Source organism: Gavia stellata, unplaced genomic scaffold, assembly GCF_030936135.1.
Source record: "Gavia stellata isolate bGavSte3 unplaced genomic scaffold, bGavSte3.hap2 HAP2_SCAFFOLD_161, whole genome shotgun sequence".
Taxonomy (NCBI): Eukaryota; Metazoa; Chordata; class Aves; order Gaviiformes; family Gaviidae; genus Gavia; species Gavia stellata.
In genome coordinates this window covers 63,130-83,289 of record NW_026776671.1, presented here as the reverse complement: position 1 = coordinate 83,289, position 20,160 = coordinate 63,130, and the positions used below count along the sequence as shown (strand labels likewise).

The following is a 20,160-nucleotide window of genomic DNA, read 5'->3' as shown; positions in this document are numbered from 1 at the left end:
TGTCTTTCATTCTTCTGTGATGTGAGTGGAAGCGTATCTATCGCATAACATGAACTCATTATTCCACTGTGCTGCCTGACATGGTTAAGAATACTTGTATCGTGGATATGTCACGTCAGAGGAGCTGCAGGGTTTTTGAGTTAGAAGATGGCAAGGTACAGATTATTAAAAAAAAACCAAACAACCCTCTCTATGGTTTGTGACTTTCTCCCTGCCTGTGTTTGAGATCTCGGGGGAAGAGGGCCTCAGGAAATATCTCTGGATAGTTGATTGTTTTTATGTGCTCACCTTCCCTCATCTATATGATCTATCGCAGGTATATGTAGAAATACATCTGACTTTTCTTTATGAGAACATATGCAGTAGATACTAGGCCTTGGCTTTGTATTCAAATGCTTGCTAATATCAGTCTTCTCTAATGCTTCTTGAAGATGCCTGCTGCCTGTGAACCAGTGCTTGAAGATATTGATGATACCGTGTCAGCAGAAGATTTGAAGCCACATGATCGGCAGTTTGTAAGAAAGAACGTTTTTCCAAAAGTGCGACAACGCAATTCACAAAAAAATACTCGGGCAGGCGATGATCCCCCAAGTGACAGGTAAATTCTTCCATCAACCCTATCTTGTTGCTTTGCTCATATCTTGTGTGCACTGTCAGCTTCTAAAAATAAGGTGGAAGTTCTCATTGTCTCATAGTGTAAAATTTGAATACAAGATAAAAATGAGTGAAATAGTGTTTATAAAATGTAGTGATAATGAACAATAAATCCTGAGCAGATTTCTTGTCCTAGACAAACTTTCTCTAGAAATCAGTTATGACGGAGATATTGATTAATGGAGTAATCAGACTGGAAAAATGGTTCCTGTTACTTCAGCTCGTATGTGTAAAACATTTCTGAAAAATTGTCTGCTTCACCTTAATTACCTAAATAGAAGCTGAGCTCTTCAAAATGCAGTCCTGGAGTAGCCTTGTGCCATCTGGAATGAGAAATAAGAATAAAATCCTGAGACTCACGAAAGGCTTGAGGCTGGAAGGGACCTCTGGAGGTCATCTTCTGCAAAGCCCCTGCTGAAGCAGGGCCACCTACAGCTAGGTGGCCAGGACCGTGCCTAGCTAGTTTTTGAATATCTCTAAAGAGGGAGATTCCACCACCTCCTTGGGCAACCTGTGCCAGTGCTCAGTCACCCTCACAGTCAAAAAGTGTTTCGTGATGTTCAGAGGGACCCCGTGTTTCAGTTTGTGCCCATTGCCTCCTGGCCTGTCACTGGGCACTGCTGAAAAGAGCCTGTGTCTGTCCTCTTTGGACCCTCCCTTCAGGTATTTAATATCCATTGATGAGCTTCCCCTGAGCCTTTCTCTTGCAGGCTGAACAGTGCCAGCTCTCTCAGTCTCTCCTCTTAGGAGAGATGCTCCAGTCCCTTAACCATCTTCATGGGCCTTTGTTGGACTGTCTCCAGTATGTCCATCTCTCTCTTGTGGGTGTATCCCATCAGGGACTTAGGTATGTCCAGTTTGCTGAAGTATTCCCTGACCTGACCCTCTTCCACCAAGGGTACATCTTCCTTGCTTCAGTCTTTCCACCTGGCTTCTGGAACCTGGGATTTCCAAAGGCTGTACTTGTTGTTTGTACATCCTCCTGCAAGTGACATAGTGAGACTTCTTTTGAACTTACTGTTTTATTTCAGTGGAAATCGTATGCAGTAACTATGGAACGTATCTTTTGTGTTTTTCCTTCTTGTGATTCCCCTAAGAGCAGAATCAACTTTCTGCTGCAGTGGAATTGATCAAAGTATAAATGAACTCAGTTATCGATTCTAGTTTCTGCTGCATTTCAGAGATCTGGATTTTGGTTGGTGCCACCCCCTGCTCCCCCTCCCCCCCGCCCTTAATTTTGAGCTGGTGGATGAAATTTCCCTGCATTATAAAGGTGGAAATAAAGTATGTCTGGAATGTGCAGGAAATTCGATTTTGGTTTCTCATTAGTGTTCAAAAGAGATTTTTATAAGCATAACAGTCCACCTTTATGTGAAGCCCCATTCTGCCAGGAGTGTGTGTACAGCCGAACCGGTGGCCTATAGATACTTGACACTAGCACTCCATTCTCCGAAGTATTCAGGAGAATACTGTTTGTTATTTAACAGGCTGTATTTTAGTGTTTTTGACCCAAGAATGCACATTGAATGTACGTTGTTTAGACAGTAGGAACACTAAATACATTGTACATGTGCAACACGTGTTGCACATGTCTAATGATCATTAATGTGCCATCAACAATTTTTGGTTTCTAGCTAGGGGAAGTAGCTTTAAAAAAAGAAGCGTGGGGGAGGATAAAAAAAAAAGATGTGGGCAGGGCAAAGGATGGTGTTGCAGGATGTCTGTTGTTCTTGTACTGGCATCTTTAGCTCATTGGCACAGTTATCCCAGGAGTTTCAGTGAGAGCTTCTTGCAGAATTTTTTGTTGGTTCTTAAACCATTGTGTGTGCCAGCTCCATGGTGCACATCTGCCATGCTGCTTCTGTAGCCCAGAAAGGTTGGGATATGAGCTTTCAGATGTTAGTGTGGCTGGTGGCAGGCTTAAGTTAAGAATTTATAAAGGTGCCTTGTATGGAGGGAACTCCGGTCAATGGGTGCCGTAATATCAAAAGGCTGCAGTTTAGCTCTAACTGTTTGCTGGTGGCCTCATTTCAGTGCAGTCACTTGAAGGTCCCTTGTTAAATGATCGTTTTCAGAAAGTGAGTTGTTTGGTTTGTTTTTTTAAATAAAACTGCAGCGTACTGAATCTCTTCTTATCCTACAGCTCTTGTACATTCTCCATTCTAAAACTCTTTTCTTGCCACTTGTGGTGGCTTGACCCTGGCCAACAACTGAGCAGCCACCCAGCCACTTGCTCAGCCCTCCTCTCAGTAGGCTGAGGGAGCTAACTGGAAGAGCAAAAGCGAGAAAACTTGTGGGTTGGGGTAAAGACAGTTTAAGTGAAGGCAAGAGTAAGGATAAACTTCAAGGGATGCAAAAGCAATTGCTCACCACCTCCCACAAGCAGACTGATGCCCAATCAGTCTCAGAACAATGGTTAGTTTGGGAGGACCAAACCGCCAGTTTTTATTGCTGAGCATGATGTCATCTGGTACGGATTATCCTTTTGGTCAGTTTGGGTCAGCTATTCTGTCCATGTTCCCTCCCAGCCTCTTGTCCATCTCCAGCCTGCTTGTGGCGGGGTGGAGCACGGTGGGCAACAGGAGGTTGTGATGCTGTGCAAGCACTGTTCCACAATAGCTAAACCACAGGTGTGTTATCAACACTGTTTTAGTCATAAATACAAAACACAGCATCATACAGGTAGCTGTGGAGAAAGTTAACTCTATCCCAGCCAGATCTATTACCCGCTCCACTAAACTCACATAATTATAATGTTTTTCCCTGCCTGTTTTGGAGTCGTTACTGTTTGTGTTGCTTATTTTATAGTTGAAGAATTACAATTAATTGAGTCTGTTCAGTGGCCCTGACAGGGAAGCGTGTTCCTCTTTTAACTTCTTCGTTAATTTTTACTTATCAGCGTTATTCCTGGTGCTCAGAGAATCTGGATTCGTACATGGGGATGTTCTCACAGTCATTCAGATGGTGCATATATGGCTGGACAGCTGGCTGCATATGGATACGAAATGACAGGGAACAATATGGGACAAGTCGCATAATTCAGTTTTTTGGAGTGAACGTTGAGAGCTGTCAAGCTGTTGTTGAATGTTTTTAGTCTTAATTACACTTTTTTAAAATGCCCCTCTGATCTCTTTCTGATTTGAAGTTGAGGAGGTAAAGTGTTTTCCTGGCATTAAGGAGAATGATTACAAGATGAGGGCTTTCAGAATGGTTAGGTTTTCCTGACAGGGCAGCCATCTGATAGATGTCATGCAGTGCCTTTTGTGGGCATTTTGCTTGCTAAACTGAATTGAAAAGTTTTCGTAGGAGTGGAAAGGAAAGATCTTAATTCTTGGGCAGAATCTAGCTGGTTGTCTGATTGTAACTGGTGGAACCCAAGTGCGAGAGAGAGAGAGAGAGAGGAAGGAGAAGTGTTGTCACTTAGTGATGAGTGTGTTTGCTGCTGGAGCAGAGGTGAACTACTCCATGTGAATGATCCTTTGTTTTGGGAGGGATGATCAGTATGATGGAGGCGGGATGATCTAGGATTGTATCTTGTACATTTGAAAGGGCTGAAGATGCTGTTTTTCCTTTCCTTCCAAATACTTTAAAACACTCCCTGTCACGTTGTTCCACCTCCCCAACCCGAAAATAACCCCCAAGCTTGTGGTTGTGCTGGCCACGTTTCATCTCCTTAATGAAAAATGTGTTGAAAGAAAAGCTTGTAGAAAGCTGAAAACACAGATTGATGTTGTGTTTCAGTGGAGGATTATTGACTGAATGCTTTTGTGTAACTTACGATTAGTCAAAATAAACATTTAAATTTTATTAATTAATTCAAGTTTTAGTGTGTCTCGCATTTAAACTTGCATCCTGCTTGTACTGAAAGACTGCAAAGTTGTCTTTCGTGACACTTTACTAGAAGTATTTTCTTCCTGATTTCACAAAATGCTTGTTTCTCTTCTTGAATGTCTCATGATATCATGAAACAGTTACATCTCATTTTCCTGTTTCGCAGTTGATCTTTCTGTATTTGTCTAAGTAGAAACTAGATACTGAATTATTCAAGTGCTGAACTATTGGAGGGAACCCAGGTTATTCTTTAAGGAGTAGCGCAACTCTGGAGTGGGTATGCTCTTTTCACAGACAAGTGGAGTGCTGGTCCAAAAAGCCTTCTTTGTGGCAGCTGTTTTTGTAAGACTACAAATGAGTTCTCGGTTTTGCCTCGTTACGGCTTTCTTAAATTTAACTTCTTTTTATCTTAATCTCTCTAATGCATAGTGTTGCAGAAGCTACTTTGGGCTTGTCAAGATTTGGACAGCTGTCCTGTGCTTTTGAAATTTTATTGGGAGACATGGAGGAAAGATGGAGTGCAGCGAAGGAAGGAACTACCTAAAATTTTTGATACCTTCTCTTTTTAGAAAATTAAGTGTTCATAACTTGAGACTAGAAATCAGTCTACATCTAGAATCTGAAACTGAGAACTAAAAACTGACTAAAAATTGCCATAGCTGGGACAGGAATTACCTACAGAGGAATTTTGGGAACTGTATATGAAATTGCCTGCTAGTTTCTGGTCATTATTAAATCGATGTCTTGATTTAGTTTGTGTGTGTGTATATGCCTATATTAAATCAAACAAACCAAAAAACCCCAATGCTGGGGTGGTAGGCAGAAATTATCCAGTGTGGTTTCTTTTTTGTGAAATTAGGTAACTTCTTTTTAAGCTGATACATTTAAGGACCTCTGGAAATGTCATTTTTGTTCAACAGAACAAAAATACTGGCTACAAATTCTGGCTCAAGTAACTTTTTACAAATCCATCTCTTGAATGTTCTCCTTTATAGGCTGATAATGAAGCTGGAGCTGAGTGCAAGTATTGCAAGTATGATAGCTGTATGTGAGACTAGGAGGTGGTGAAGAGGGCAACTGCCTTTCTGCTCAATATAGTGATGCTTCTGGCCACAAGTGCGTATGAAAGTGCTCTATTCCTGCTTGGATTGCTGATAATGTCTCTCAGGGTTTCACACGGGGACTGATCCATGTAATGGACTTGGAAGACAGGATGTCTTCCAGCCTTCAGCAAGTTTGTGGACTATGCCGACCTGGGGGAAGTGGTTGATAGTCTAGAAACCAGTGCTGTGGTTCAGAGGGACCTTAAAAGACTAGAAAAAGGGCTAGCGGAAACCATATGATACTTAGCAAAGGCAAATGCAAAATCCTAGGGTTGGCATAACCCCAGCTAGTGGTAAAGGTGGGGGTGGGCAGCCTGACTAGAGAGCAGCTTTGCAGAAAAAGATTTTGGGATTCAGGTAGACAAGAATTGAACACGAGTCAGCAATGTATTCTTGTAGCAAAAAAAGGCAAACTGCATCCTGGGCTGTGCTAGCAAGAGTGTAGCCAGCAGGTCTGGGAGAGTGATCCTTCAGGTCTAGTGGTACCTGTGAGACAGCATTTGGAGTGCTGTGTCCAGTGAGCCAGCTTGCGCCCGGTTTTGGGCTCCCCAAAACGAGAGAGGTTGATGTAGTGGAGCGAGTCCAACGGAGGGCCACCAAGATGGTTTGGGAGCACACGATGTATGAGGAGAGACTGGGAAGACTGGGTTTCTTCAGCCTTAAGAAGAGAAAGCTCATGGAAGATCCTAGTTGCAGATAGGAATAGCCAGTAGGAAGGTACAGAGAAAATGGAGTCAATCGCCTGTCAAAGGTGTGCAGTGAAACAAAAGACAGCAGAGTCTTGCTGTTGACAAAGTGGCAGTTAAGATTTTTCGCATCCAGTGCGTAACTTATTGCTCATGCTGTCCACCTTTCTATAGAGGAAATGCCAATATAGAAAGTTTTCCAACATTTCTCGAGTATCTCTCGTCAGTCCCTTTTTAAGAAAGCATGTTATTTTTTTTACAGTGAGTCATCTGGGAAGTTCAGCTAGAATGTCAAGAAGGGATTTAATCTTTTTTGTACTATACAGTGAAGTAGTTACTCAGTAATAGTAAGTATTGCTTACATAATCCAAATTTCAAACATTTCTTGAAATTAACATTGTTTGCACTATGCAAAAAATAACAAAAAAAAAAGTTTTGCAAGAGCTATTTTCTAAATCGATGCCTCTGTCTGTTGCTAGAATTTGTTAGTTTAATGTCAAACTGTTCTAAACTTGAGGAAAAGATAGAAATATTCACTAAGGTGAAAGATTGTCTGTTGTCACAGCATCTTGGACAGCTATTACCTAAATAAGTGTTTTGATTAGCCTGTTTCCTGTACGTTCCTAAGCTTTAGAGTCACCAACACTTATTGAAGAGATGCTGGAATGAAGTTCTGGGTCTAGTAAATTAAATGTGACCTTTACTTGCAGTTACTGCTTCATTATAAGGGAAATGGTGAAGCACTGTTTCTAGTGTCTTCTATCTAATTGCAAGATTGAAGAAAAGAAGAGGGTAGAAAAGACGCATCGGATAGACTTTTATTGCTAACTAGGAGTTGTAACAATGCAACCTGCCTTGTAAGTTGGCTTAGCTGAAACTGGGCATAGGTATAATGATGTCTTCTAATGATAGAAATAAGTTTTTATGACTTGTTGCAAAAATCTTATTCTAATATTATTCCTTATCCCTGTTTATTGGGCGGATTTTCTACCCTGTTCTTGATTTGAACTCTGTTCAAGAGATGCGGAAGTCTTTTTTCTTTTTTTCCTTGCCTTTCTTTCACCTGTTTCAAAAATGTTCTTTCTGTACAAGAACCCTTTGTTGCTTTCAAGAGTGGCTCTATCCAAAGGTGAAAACTGAGGGCTGTGCTACAGTTTTTCACAGCAAAGCCTACCTCTGTCTGGGGGGAGAGCGCAGCGTGAATCTGCAATATACAGATGTTTGTTTGGGAAGGGAATTCAGTATGTGTGCCACTTAACAGTACTTTCTCTCCAAAAAATGGAACCGAACGTGTATAGTCAGACATAGAAGGCATTGACTTGTGAAGCGGGTAGTCATATCAGCATTTGTTGGCATCTATAGGTTTCTGGTTCTGTGGAGTGGATGGGTTATGGCCCAAGCTTCTTGAATGTATTTTGATGGATGAAGCAGTTAAGTATGCTTGCTTTTTTGTGATAACTGATACAAATCTGTCATATAAAAACTCATCTACACAATGTATGTAGGTGAGCAGGCACTTCTTCATTGCAGCACTGGACGCACAGGGGATCACTCCACCTAGTGTGCGTGTTTAGTTTCTCTGCTACAGAAGTTGTATACAATCAAAGTATACATAGTCATCATATTTCCAAGAAACAATTAACATATTCATACAATTTCCGAGAACTCATTAGTATGTGTAAATGCTCGTGACGCATGTGCCTTCAGGTACACCGGTGGTTGTCTAAGGTCCTCTGGTGGTCGTCCGTAGCCTTCTTCATGGTGTCCTCTAGTTGAACCCCATCTTTGCGCATGCTCAGGTTGGTTGCAAAATTCCGTTCTTGGAATCTTCTTAAGTTTTCCCCGGTTTAGTGACCAGGCCTGTAACTTACCATTCTCTTGACAGGCAAATTCTACCTATTCGCAATGCTACATTGTTCAACAGTTAGTTTATGATTGAATCACAGATAAATCATACCTGGTTACCTTCATACAGAATATATAGAATTTAATTTTTAGTAATCGCCCTCTGGATTACACTATTTTAGCAATATCCATACTTAAATTAATCCATGGTTATTTCTATTAATATTTATTGATAGGCATTCTTGATATTCGAATCAAGATGGGAAAGGTAAGGAATTTTCCAAGCAGCATCACTGCTGCATATCAGGTCACATTGTCACAGGACTCAGACAAGACTTTTCTAGTCAGTCCTTCATCGTTCCATCTCGTTACTGTTGGTTCCTTAGTATGGAACAGTGACTCTCTGGTGAGGTTCCTATGGTTATTGTTTCTAACTTAACAATCCTAACTTATGCATTTGTATTTTATTATTTTATTTATTAATCAAATGTAGCCTTTCTATATGATCATATTTTGATTATTTTAGAAAAATTGGAGTATTTACAACATAACTGCTAATTTGGCTTGAGGCTGTTCAGGTCATTCCTTCCTCAGTCATTGTAAAACATGCTGGGGAGGTGAAGACATGACTAATGACTGTTCGTTCTTGTGGCATTTCTAACTTTTCCTTTTAAGAAGAGGAAGCAAAACCTGTTATTAAACATTCAGCAAAGCTAAACCAGCAGCAGCTTATCTGCACTATGCTTTTTTTTTCTTTAGAAATAAATGTTAGCATGGAACTTTCTCTTCCTGTAGCATGAGATTCCAGAAGCAAAAAGGGGTGGAGTTGTTTTGTTGCTAATTCAGTGGGCTTAGCTTTGATTTAGCACACAGAAACTAGGTTCTATTATAGACCCTTAGCTTTACTTGTGCAATTTTAGACTAGTCTTTGTTCAAGCATCCTTTTTAGTGTCTTGCGCAATTTTCCTGCAAGTTTGTTGGATGGAAAGATGCTGTATTTTTCATGGGTTCCTTCCTGCGCCTCTTAAAGAGCTCACTCTTTTACTGTGATTATCGTATTTGTTGGCAGGACTTCTATCTGTGAGATTTGCCAATTCCTGTTGAAGCTTAATGTTTATAGTCCATGTTATATGTCTTACAACTCTGAAATTCACTGTGCAGAGAATCTATGTATTTCTCTAAAGCAAACCTCAAATAATATTCTGAAATACTGTTAAAGAAGTTCTCTGTTCTTTAATGCCTCTTCTAGTTGTTGATTTTCTAAACACTTATCAGTTTTGTATACCGGTGGATATAGCTGAGATATCCTTAAGACTTTCCATCTGCTCAAACAGCAAATTTGAGTAGAAGAAAGGAGGAAAAAGACAAGGAAGAGCAAATGCTCTGATCTGCTTAAGACCTCATGTTGAAAGGAAGACGATGTAAAAGGAAACATACTTAGTCTGCTGTTGAAAAAGCCGGTGAGGTGCTATAAACTAATGTAGACTTTGATGTTCAAAGGCATTGCCTAGTGTTCATTGGTGCATAAACCGTGCTTTCTTAGACTTTGGCCATCCCCATACACATACAGCAAAGCATGCTGCAGCATCCATTTTATTCATCCAAGTGGAAAACAGAGAAGATGATCACCAACTCATGGTTTGTGAATCACAATTCAGAATCTGGTGCTTTAAGTGTTGTTTAAAAGAACTTTTCTAATGCACAATAAAATTTCAATGATTCTAGACTTTTATTTATTGTGTTGTCCTAAAGTAGAGGTCTCTTAAACAGCTTACTGTATTCTCTACATTTGTTAACTTAAATAAGCTCTCTGCAGCCTGTGTAGTGGTTGATGAAGTGTTTTGACTAAGGTTTCTGCTGGTTTCTGGTGTATGCTTTTAGTTGCCCAGAATCAGTAGTTGATCTTTCCATATTTTTCCTCTTTCCACCCTGCTGATAATGCTTCTCTGCTGCTTCCTAAGTATCATGCAAAACAAACGGTAGTGATTACCGTGTAATTTTGGGGTGCTATTACCCATCCGCAGTGAGGTATTTGTAGTATTCTTTTTTAAGCTAAAAGATAAATCTCTAGCCTTATCAATCAGAGAGTTCAAGTTTAGTCTTTGCTTTTGGTTGTGATTGCAGTGCCAATTTAGAAAAAAAGATACTTTACAACCTTTTTTTTGGGGGGGGAGGGTGGGGAGGTTTAAATACACAAAATAACCCAAACTGCTTTTCTGGTGATGAGAGGTGTTTGTTTTCTCTGACAACACTGCAGTCATGAAACTGGCGTTCTCTGTGAACCAGCTGAGCAATGAAGAGAAGTGAACTGAGGTGGAAATGCTGTGCTGTTTTGTACCATTGCTGAAGAATTCCCCCATTGCCTGTCACTTGTAGAATCACAGTCCTGTCTGATTTTTGCATTGCTTGATAACCTTATACACCTGCCTAACTACTACTGCAACAGATTTAATTTTCAAATTCAAACTGATTGATAATGTGGACATAAAGCTTTTGGTTGTTTATACTGAGAGAGGCAGTAAAGTAACTTATTTTTGTACCTGTTGTTAAAGTGAGGTAATTGTCTTAACAGTTCCAGTGATATGGTCTCTTGCTTTCAGAAGGTCTCAGTTGCTGCTTGTCACAAGTTTGCTTTGTGTTTTGGTTCTTGGTGCTCTGCCCTGAAAACCCTGCTCTGTCATGTGCAGTGAGTATGTGAAAGCTTGGGATGTGGGTGTGGTGGGTTTTGTTATGTTTAGTGTCGTTCTTTCACTGCTGCTGAAATCATTGTTACAGTTGGACATATCAAGACCCATCTTCCAAGGAGCTCTAAGAGCTCTTGTCATTTGTTTAGAATCTGAAACTTTTGTGGTGAGATGGTTAAGAGGATGAGGAGAGGGGGTGAAATGGTACATAAAAGAAAAATGAGAGGTGGTATTCATGGGATGGAACAGATGGTATTGCATGAAGGTAGATGATCAAGATTTAGACTCAGAGAATCATTTAGGTTGGAAAAGACCTTTAAGATCATCAAATCCAACTGTGAATCTAACACTGCCAAGTCCACCACTAAGCCATGTCCCTAAGCGCCTCATCCACACATCTTTTAAATACCTCCAGGGATGGTGACTCAACCACCTCCCTGGACAGCCTGTTCCAGTGTCTGACAACCCTTTTGGTGAAGAAATTTTTCCTAATACGGAGTCTAAACCTCCCCTGGTGCAACTTGAGGCCATTTCCTCTTGTCCTATCGCTTGTCACCTGGGAAAAGAGGCTGACACCCACCTCTCTACAGCCTCCTTTCAGGTAGTTGTAGAGAGTGATAAGGTCTCCCCTCAGCCTCCTCCAGACTAAACAACCCCAGTTCTCTCAGCTGCTCCTCATAAGACTTGTGCTCCAGACCCCTCACCAGCTTTGTTGCTTTTTTTGGACACGCTCCAGCACCTCAATGTCCTTCTTGTAGTGAGGGGCCCAAAACTGCACACAGTATTCGAGGTGCGGCCTCACCAGTGCCGAGTCCAGGGGCACAATCACTGCCCTACTCCTGCTGGCCCCCCTGTTTCTGATACAGGCCAGGATGCTGTTGGCCTTCTTGGCCACCTGGGCACGCTGCTGGCTCATCTTCAGCCGGCAGTTGACCAGCACCCCCAGGTCCTTTTCCACTGGGCAGCTTTCCGGCCACTCAAGCAGTTCAACACTCTTCTCCAAGCCTGTAGCGTTGCATGGGGTTGTTGTGATCCAGGTGGATCTTACTGAGGGCGCGCTCGATCCCTTCATCCAGATCATCAATAAAGATATTAAACAGAGCTGGCCCCAATACTGAGCCCTGAGGAATACCGCTTGTGACTGGCTGCCAACTGGGTTTAACTCCATTCACCACAACCCTTTGGGCCCGGCCATCCAGCCAGTTTTTTACCCAGCAAAGCGTATTCCTGTTCAAGCCCTGAGCAGCCAGTTTCTCCAGGAGACTGCTGTGGGAAACAGTGTCAAAGGCTTTACTAAAGTCTAGGTAGACTATATCCACAGCCTTTCCCTCATCCACTAAGCGGGTCACCTTGTTGTAGAAGAAGGTCAGGTTAGTCAGGCAGGACCTGCCTTTCCTAAGCCCACGCTGACTGGGCCTGATCGTCTGGTTCTTCTGTACATACCGCGTGATGGCACTCGAGACTATCTGCTCCGTAACCTTCCCTGGCACCAAGGTCAGCCTGACAGGTCTGTAGTTCCCCAGATCCTCCTTCCGGCCCTTCTTGAAGATGGGTGTCACATTTGCTAATGTCCGGTCTGCTGGGACCTCCCAGCTTAGCCAGGACTGCTGGTAGATGATGGAAAGGGGCTTGGTGAGCACTTCTGCCAGCTCCCTCAGTGCCCTTGGGTGCATCCCGTCCGGCCCCATAGACTTGTGTGTGTCTAAGCGGTGTAGCAGGTTGCTAACCATTTCCCCTTGGATTGTGGGGGCTTTATGCTGTTCCCCATCCCTGTCTTCCAGCTCAGGGAGTTGGGTCCTCAGAGAACAACTGGTCTTACTGTTAAAGACTGAGGCAAGGAAGGCATGAAGTACCTCAGCCTTTTCCTCGTCCTTTGTCACTATGTTTCCCACTGCGTCCAGTAAAGGATGAAGAGTCTCCTTAGCCCTCTGTATTGGGTTTGCATGGCAGCGTTTTGGTAGTGGGAGGGGGGGCTACAGGGGTGGCTTCTGTGAGAAGCTGCTAGAAACTTCCCCTATGTCTGACAGAGCCAATGCCAGCCGGCTCCAAGACGGACCTGCCACTGGCTAAGGCCAAACTAATCAGCAACAGTGGTAGCGCCTCTGTGATAACCTATTGAAGAAGAGGGGGCAAAACTGGGAAATGGCAGCCGGGGAAGAGAGGAGTGAGAGTATGTGAGAGAGACAACTCTGCAGACACCAAGGTCAGTGAAGAAGGAGGGGGAGGAGAGGCTCCAGGCGCCGGAGCAGAGATTCCCCTGCAGCCCATGGTGAAGACCATGGTGAAGCAGGCTGTCCCCCTGCAGCCCATGGAGGTCCACGGTGGAGCAGATATCCATCTGCAGCCCATGGAGGTCCACGGTGGAGCAGGTGGATGCCTGAAGGAGGCTGTGATCCTGTGGGAAGCCCATGCTGGAGCAGGCTCCTGGCAGGACCTGTGGAGCCGTGGAGAGAGGAGCCCACGCTGGAGCAGGTTTGCCGGCAGGACTTGCGACCCCACGGGGGACCCACGCTGGAGCAGTCTGTTCCTGAAGAACTGCACCCCGTGGAAAGGACCCATGCTGGAGCAGTTCGTGAAGAACTGCAGCCCGTGGGAAGGACCCACATTGGAGAAGTTCGTGGAGAACTGTCTCCCGTGGGAGGGACCCCACGCTGGAGCAGGGGAAGAGTGTGAGGAGGAAGGAGTGGCAGAAACAACATGTGATGAACTGACCGCAACTCCCATTCCCCGTCCCCCTGTGCCGCTCGGGGGGAAGAGGTAGAGAAAATCGGGAGTGAAGTTGAGCCCAGGAAGAAGGGAGGGGTGGGGGGAAGGTGTTGTTTTTTTTAAGACTTGGTTTTATTTCTCATTTTCCTACTCTGATTTTGATTGGTAATAAATTAAACGAATTTCCCCAAGTCAAGTCTATTTTGCCCATGATGATAATTGGTGAGTGATCTCCCTATGTCCTTGTCTCGTCCTACGAGCCTTTCGTTATATTTTCTCTCTCCTGTCCAGCTGAGGAAGGGGAGTGAGTGAGCGGCTGTGTGGTGATTAGTCCGGCTGGGACTAAACCACGACAGTGGTAGTCATCCACTTGTCACTTACTTGCCAAAACTTGTCCAGTGAATGGGTTAACAATGGCATTGACACCTTTAGAACTGACGAATTTAAAGGGAAGACCATAATCCAGCTGTATTTTTTGAGGCTGTCAGCAGGTGCACGTAGATAAAAATTGCGTAGTTGAGACAAGTGATGTATCTTAATATGCGTTTCCCACTTCAGGATAGTGAGGTAGGATAAAGTCATTGTGGCTGTTGAAGGGAAGCCGATTCATCTGTCTCCATCTCAACAATGTCTGTTTCCATCTTCTGCTCTTGACAGAGATTAGTGTATGTGCACAAATCGGATTCAAGGAAGAGATACTTTCCCTTCTCTAGGAGACTGACTGGTTCAGTGGGACCAGGTCACTTCTTCCTGCTGGATTTCCATGGACCTTCTTGTGTCCCTGAATGTTGTGGTGAATGAAGAGAAGTTTTAATTGAAGTCCCTGCATATCACTGTGGCAAATCTGACCTCATTTTTAGGCAGAGTATCTTTTTGAGGGTATTTCTGCTGTCCTGGAGGTACAGGATGCTGTCCTTGATGCAACAGGACCATCAGCCTTTCATTGTGACATACCTGTGTTGCCTAATGCAGTGCTTTGTCTTTGGGCTCTTCCAATAATGACTGTGCTTTAACAGTTCCTTGGCACTGGTGTCTTCAATGTAACTGCTGAAGGCAAGGAAATGTTTCTGACAGCCCTTTCTGCATCCCCCTTGCCCCAGCATGTGGTCTTGGGATTGGCTCTGTTTAACATCTTTGTCGGTGACATGGACAGTGGGATTGAGTGAACCCTCAGCGAGTTTGCCGACAACACCAAGCCGTGTGGTGCGGTTGACACGCTGGAGGGAAGGGATGCCATCCAGAGGGATCTTGACAGGCTTGAGAGGTGGGCCCATGCGAACCTCATGAAGTTCAGCAAGGCCAAGTGCAAGGTCCTGCCCATGGGTCGTGGCAATCCCAAGCACAAATAGAGGCTGGGAGGAGAATGGATTGAGAGCAGCCCTGAGGAGAAGGACTTGGGGGTGTTGGTTGACCGGAAGCTCAACGTGAGCCGGCAGTGCGCGCTTGCAGCCCAGAAGGCCAACGGTATCCTGGGCTGCATGAAAAGAAGCGTGACCAGCAGGTCAGGGGAGGTGATTCTCCCCCTCTACTCCACTCTCGTGAGACCCCACCTGGAGTACTGTGTTCAGCTCTGGGGCCCGTGACATGAGAAGGACATGGACCCGTTGAGGCGGGTTCGGAGGAGGGCCACGAAGATGATCCTAGGGCTGGAGCAGCTGTCCTCTAAGGACAGGCTGCGAGAGTTGGGGTTGTTCAGCCTGGAGAAGAGAAGGCTCTGGGGAGACCTTCTAGCAGCCTTCCAGTACCTGAAGGGGGCCTACAAGAAAGCTGGTGAGGGCCTGTAGTGCTAGGACAAGGGGTAATGGCTTTAAGCGAAAGAGGGTAGATTTAGATTAGATCTAAGGAAGAAATTCTTCACCATGAGGGTGGTGAGGCACTGGAACGGGTTGCCCAGAGAAGTTGTGGATGCCCCATCCCTGGAAGTGTTCAAGGCCGGGTTGGATGGGGCTTTGAGCAGCTTGGTCTAGTGGAAGGTGTCCCTGCTCATAGCAGGGGGATTGGAACTAGAAGATCTTTAAGGTCCTGTCCAACCCAAACCATTCTGGGATTCTATGATTCTTCCAGCCTTCCTGTCATGCAGTGTGGGAAGTTCACATAGATGGTCTTTCTGAAAGCCCGAGGCTTTTGATGACCAGCAGAAAGTGCTTGTATAAGATGAAGTGAGAAGCCGGAGCACAGGGGAAGATTGTTTTGCCTTGCCCAGATGTTTTTGCCCTTGTGGTCAAGCGATGACTGACAATGGTGCCTGTCTGCTTCTGGCATTTGAGTTAGCAGTAAGAGGTTGGGTTGGCTTATTGTAACAACGTCCAATAAGAGACCTTGAGATGAATATTATACTTACCTCTTTGAGGCAAAAGTGGCACGTGTTCTGCTGTGAAAGAGGCAAATTGGTGCTTCCCTGTTGGATGCCTTTTGGATTTGTCTGCCCTGAATTCTTCAGCAGCTGAGGACAAAGGGGCAGTGATAGCTCCCTAAACACTTGTGATTCCAAGTCCCCCTTTTTTCTCCTCTGCCTCCCTACCCTGACTGAATTGTTGAGCTTCTTGAACTGATTTCTCACCTGCTTGCACAACGCTGTTTTGGGGAAGGAAGAAGCAATGTGTAACTGAGAGTGAGGAGAAGGGTGGTAGGTATTGGTGGCAAGTCTGTCTGCTTTCAGCTTACGTTGCCTGAGACTGTACTTTCAAAATGTGGGAAATGCCTACTACTAATCCCTGTCCTTTCAGCATCCTGCAGCCAGATGCTGAGTATCTCTTTCCATGTAAGAAAGGATGTCTGTCTGGGGAGGGTTATAGGAGGACATCGTAGGGGACTTTTTAGGCTGAATAAGACCGGTTGGATGATACGCAGCTCAATTTCCGCTGATGATGGTGTGTCAAGGACATCTCTCATCCATTGTCATCATTCCGCAATTCTTAGCTGTTTTGGAGTTAAATAAGAATTTCCTTCCTCCATCAGAAATGTTTTATACTATCTGATAAGTGGGTTGTCTTGTCTTTTCTGGTCTCAAAATTGAAGTATCTTCAATCTTTGTTTTACTCGTGGGACCGTTCTTCATGTTCTCTTATGGCTATGCTGTCTCAGAGCTTCATCCTGGATGCTGTATTTTCAGGAAGACAGCCAAGACTTACCTCTTCTTTGTTTCCTCGTGATAGCTTTCTCTCGGCTATGTCCTGGTTTGTTTTGTTGGGGTTTGTTGTTGTTGTTGTTGTTGTTTTTTTTAAATCTGCTTCAGTGAATGTCCATGAAGGAAGTAGCAGTACAAGGGGAAGGAAGGCTTTTTAAAAACCACGTACTGTAGTGTGCTATTGAGAGGCATAAAAGAGCGGGAAGTTCCCAATATCCGATGATCCTACTTTCTAGAGCACTAATCAAACATTTTCTGTGTATGTGCCTTCCTGGCATATTGTAAGAATTAACTGAATAACTTTTTTTTTAATTATTTTTCTGCTAACATTATGCTCAGTGGTAGCTGAGACATGCATGTAAGAATAATTAAGTAACTCTTCTTGACATGAATGTGGTTTTCCTCTTCATTCTCTTTTTCTTTTCAGTGGAATCTGGCTGAAAATCTATTCCGGTTGTTTTCAGCCAAAAAGGACAATTTGGAAAATGAAGTCTGAGCCACCAGAAACTGTTTCCTTGGGCTGCGCTGCTCTACGTGATAGAAAGCCTGGGTACTGGAAGAAAGAATACCTCTTCAAACAAATAGCTGCTGTCAAAATGAGAGTAAGGCGACTTGTTAAACCTGTAGATCCTTCTACAGGTCTTCCATGTAAAAACAAAGAAGCTATGAAGTAAGCAATGCCTTGTCACAGAAGATGTTGACTTGAGAACAATGTACAGACTATTAATGACTTGGAAAATGCTGGGGGGATAGGGAAGTAGAGCTATAAACTATGTATCATAATGGGAAGATACAATGATAGCCTATAAATGACCTAGCCTGAGAAACACAAGTAGCAGTTAGTAGAAATTTTAAATTTCTGTTGGAAGCATAGTTTAAGTTTTGTCACTTTGAGAATCTTTTTTTTAAACACCCCTCTCCCTTCTCGATTCCTAAATAACAGAGCCTCTGGCTTGAGGTGGAGAATTGTTCTAAAGGACAAAAATGGAAAGGAACACGTAATGGAGAAGGCAAACCTGTCGATTAAGGACACATCTGTTACTATACTTTGGTATAGTACAAATTGGCCATGCTTAGACATCCTGTCAAGCCTGAGACTGTTTGGAGTTATGCCATTGCTTCCTGAGCAAAGCAGAGCTCCCAGCAAGAATGGGTGAGTGTTAATAGAGGATTTTTGAGGGGGTTTTGGTGTAACTGGGTGATAATGTGTCTGTAGGAGCTATCTGGCCTTGGTTTGACTTAACAAGTTAACTCTTTCTTAGAAAGCCTCTCTGTAATATTTCTTCCAAAGCCTGTGTCCTTCTCTTCATTGCTCGGGCTTTTTAGCAAGAGATAGGTATAATCCAGCAAGCTCTGACATGAATTCATAGGTTAACGTAGCTACTGGCATGCAAGATACAGACTGATAGGTCCTGCCTTGGCAAGCTGAATCTAAGGCATAGCTCGAAATGAGCATGAAACAAACATGTAAATCTAGGAGAATTTAATGTGAGACATTGAGAGTGGAACTGTTGATGGCTACAATGGGGTGATCTCTGTTACTAAGGTTTATTTTTTTCTGTTGGATAGGTGTGTATGTGAATGTAGGGAACTTGGTGTTTGGCTGCGTGTACAATGTAAGTATATGCATATAAAAAAAATAGCCCACAGCACAATGTGGGATAGCTGCTGTTTTGTAACTTAAGTGTGTACTATATTCTTCTGGCATTATATTCTGAGCAAAGATGTTTAAATTAAAAGTGTGTATTTGAGGTATGTACGTATTTGGTTGCTGTCAAGGAGTTTTCCACATGTCTCTGTCTTACGTGTCATTTTAATATATACAGTATCGGCTACATGCTGCTTACACAAACCCCCTAGCAGTAGAGCTCTGAAAAGAGAGAATTGTTGTTCACCTTTGTGAAATGTTGTTCACCTTTGTGAAATGTTGTTCACCTTTGTGAATTTCAGTTGTTAGGTGTTGAGATCCTGCTCGTATGCTGTAGTTGTTTAAAAGTGATTTTATGGCTGTGCATGCTGAATGCTTTCCAAACTGTTTCCATCATGTGCTGTTGGTCAGACTTCAGAGTGAAAAATGAAATTGGGCTGAACTTTTACATAAATAAGGAGACATAGTCTTGTTGCTACATTCTGTCTCTTCTTTTCAAAGACCTCGTCGACGTTCCTTAATTGGTGAATACCATCTTGCTAACCTGACTGAAAGTAGTGTAGCCGTTGGTGCTGATGAGCTTGGCCAGCTCTTCAGTCTGAATCCAGGACTCGTTGTAGGACTTTGGGAGGTAAGATAACATTTTGTTTCAATACTTTATTATGACTTGAAGAAACAGATTCTTTTGCCTTGTAGTTTGGGATTTTGAGAGTTTTTTAGGGTTTGGGGTTTGGTTTTTTTCATCTTCCTTTTTTTCTCTGAGTTTTGAAAGATCTTGTCTAAACTTACAACAAGGAAATACAGGTAGGGACAGCTAGTTGATGATTTATTGTATTCTAAAGAGCTGTTGCAGGAGTATCTGTACTTTTAAAACAGAAAAATCCACCTCTAATTCAAAGAACCATTATGTGTCATAGTGTATTAGATACTGTACTCGTCTTACTTCTGTGTTCAACTGTATTTATTTTGCAGTCTTCACATGCCAGAGTTTGACATCCTAAAGATATTTTAAATTGAATGGTTTGAGGAGAGACGTGTTTCTTCCCCTGACTCATGCCTTGCCCTGTCCCCATCACTCAAAGTGATGAATTCCCACAAGGCAACTTTGCTAGTGGTTTCCTTTAATCTACATCACCGGGTAGTCGTATCCTGCTCCCACAGTAGGAATGCTGTAAATTGAGCCCTTTTGGGGATACTCAATTCTTGGTATTCAGTGTCTAAGTTAAGGGGTTAGTCTCTGCAGGCTGTGTGTAGAGATGAATGTCTTCAGAGAGCAATGCAGAACATCTGAAGTAGACTTCTACTCTAAAGGAATCTGCGTCATTGCACTGGATACCCAGAGCCCTAGGTGTCTGCCTGAAGTCGCATACGGTTGGATGCTATGGAAGCCTGCCTCGGGTGCTCTGCTCTTGGACTGAATTCGGAGGTGGCAGCTCTTTCTTCCTCCCCCAGCCACGTTACTGACATAGACTTGTATTATTTGGCCCTGGCAAGGAACTACCCTCAGGGAACCTGTGAACAGTTGCTGTGAGCTGTGTCTCGTTTCCATCGGGAAACTCTTGCTACCTCAAATGTGCACAATCAGCAGAGGAGTTGTTTAAAACCACAGAAGGGATATTTGTTTCACTCTTCCTTAAAGGTGTCCATTTCCTAGAAAACTGGAGCCTGGCTGACCTGCGTGAGCCTATTATGGGTTGCCTCAATCTCTGAAAAGCTCTGATCAGTGAAGAGCCGTTTCTTTCGTATCTTCAAAAGTTTAGTAGAACGGTGTCCCTGCGTTGGTGTCCCTATGGTCATGCTAGCGCGTTACCCCTTCCCGTGCTTGGAAAGAGAACTCTTTCAGCATCTGGAAATGGTTCCGCCATCATGAAGTTCC

General features: G+C 43.4%; 1 long non-coding RNA gene across 3 annotated transcripts; it reads left to right on the top strand.

Annotated features, from left to right (window-relative positions):
• The first annotated feature begins 6,507 nt into the window (after positions 1–6,507).
• LOC132321202 (uncharacterized) lies at positions 6,508–18,916 on the top strand. 3 transcript variants are annotated; one of them, XR_009484708.1, is made up of 4 exons: positions 6,508–6,621; positions 17,064–17,306; positions 17,580–17,789; positions 18,786–18,916. It is a non-coding gene; the product is annotated as an uncharacterized LOC132321202 (long non-coding RNA). The 3 variants fall into 3 exon arrangements; XR_009484706.1 differs by lacking the exon at positions 18,786–18,916 and having other exon boundaries at positions 17,580–18,198; XR_009484707.1 differs by lacking the exon at positions 18,786–18,916 and having other exon boundaries at positions 6,509–6,621; positions 17,064–17,238; positions 17,580–18,198.
• Positions 18,917–20,160: the final 1,244 nt, after the last annotated feature.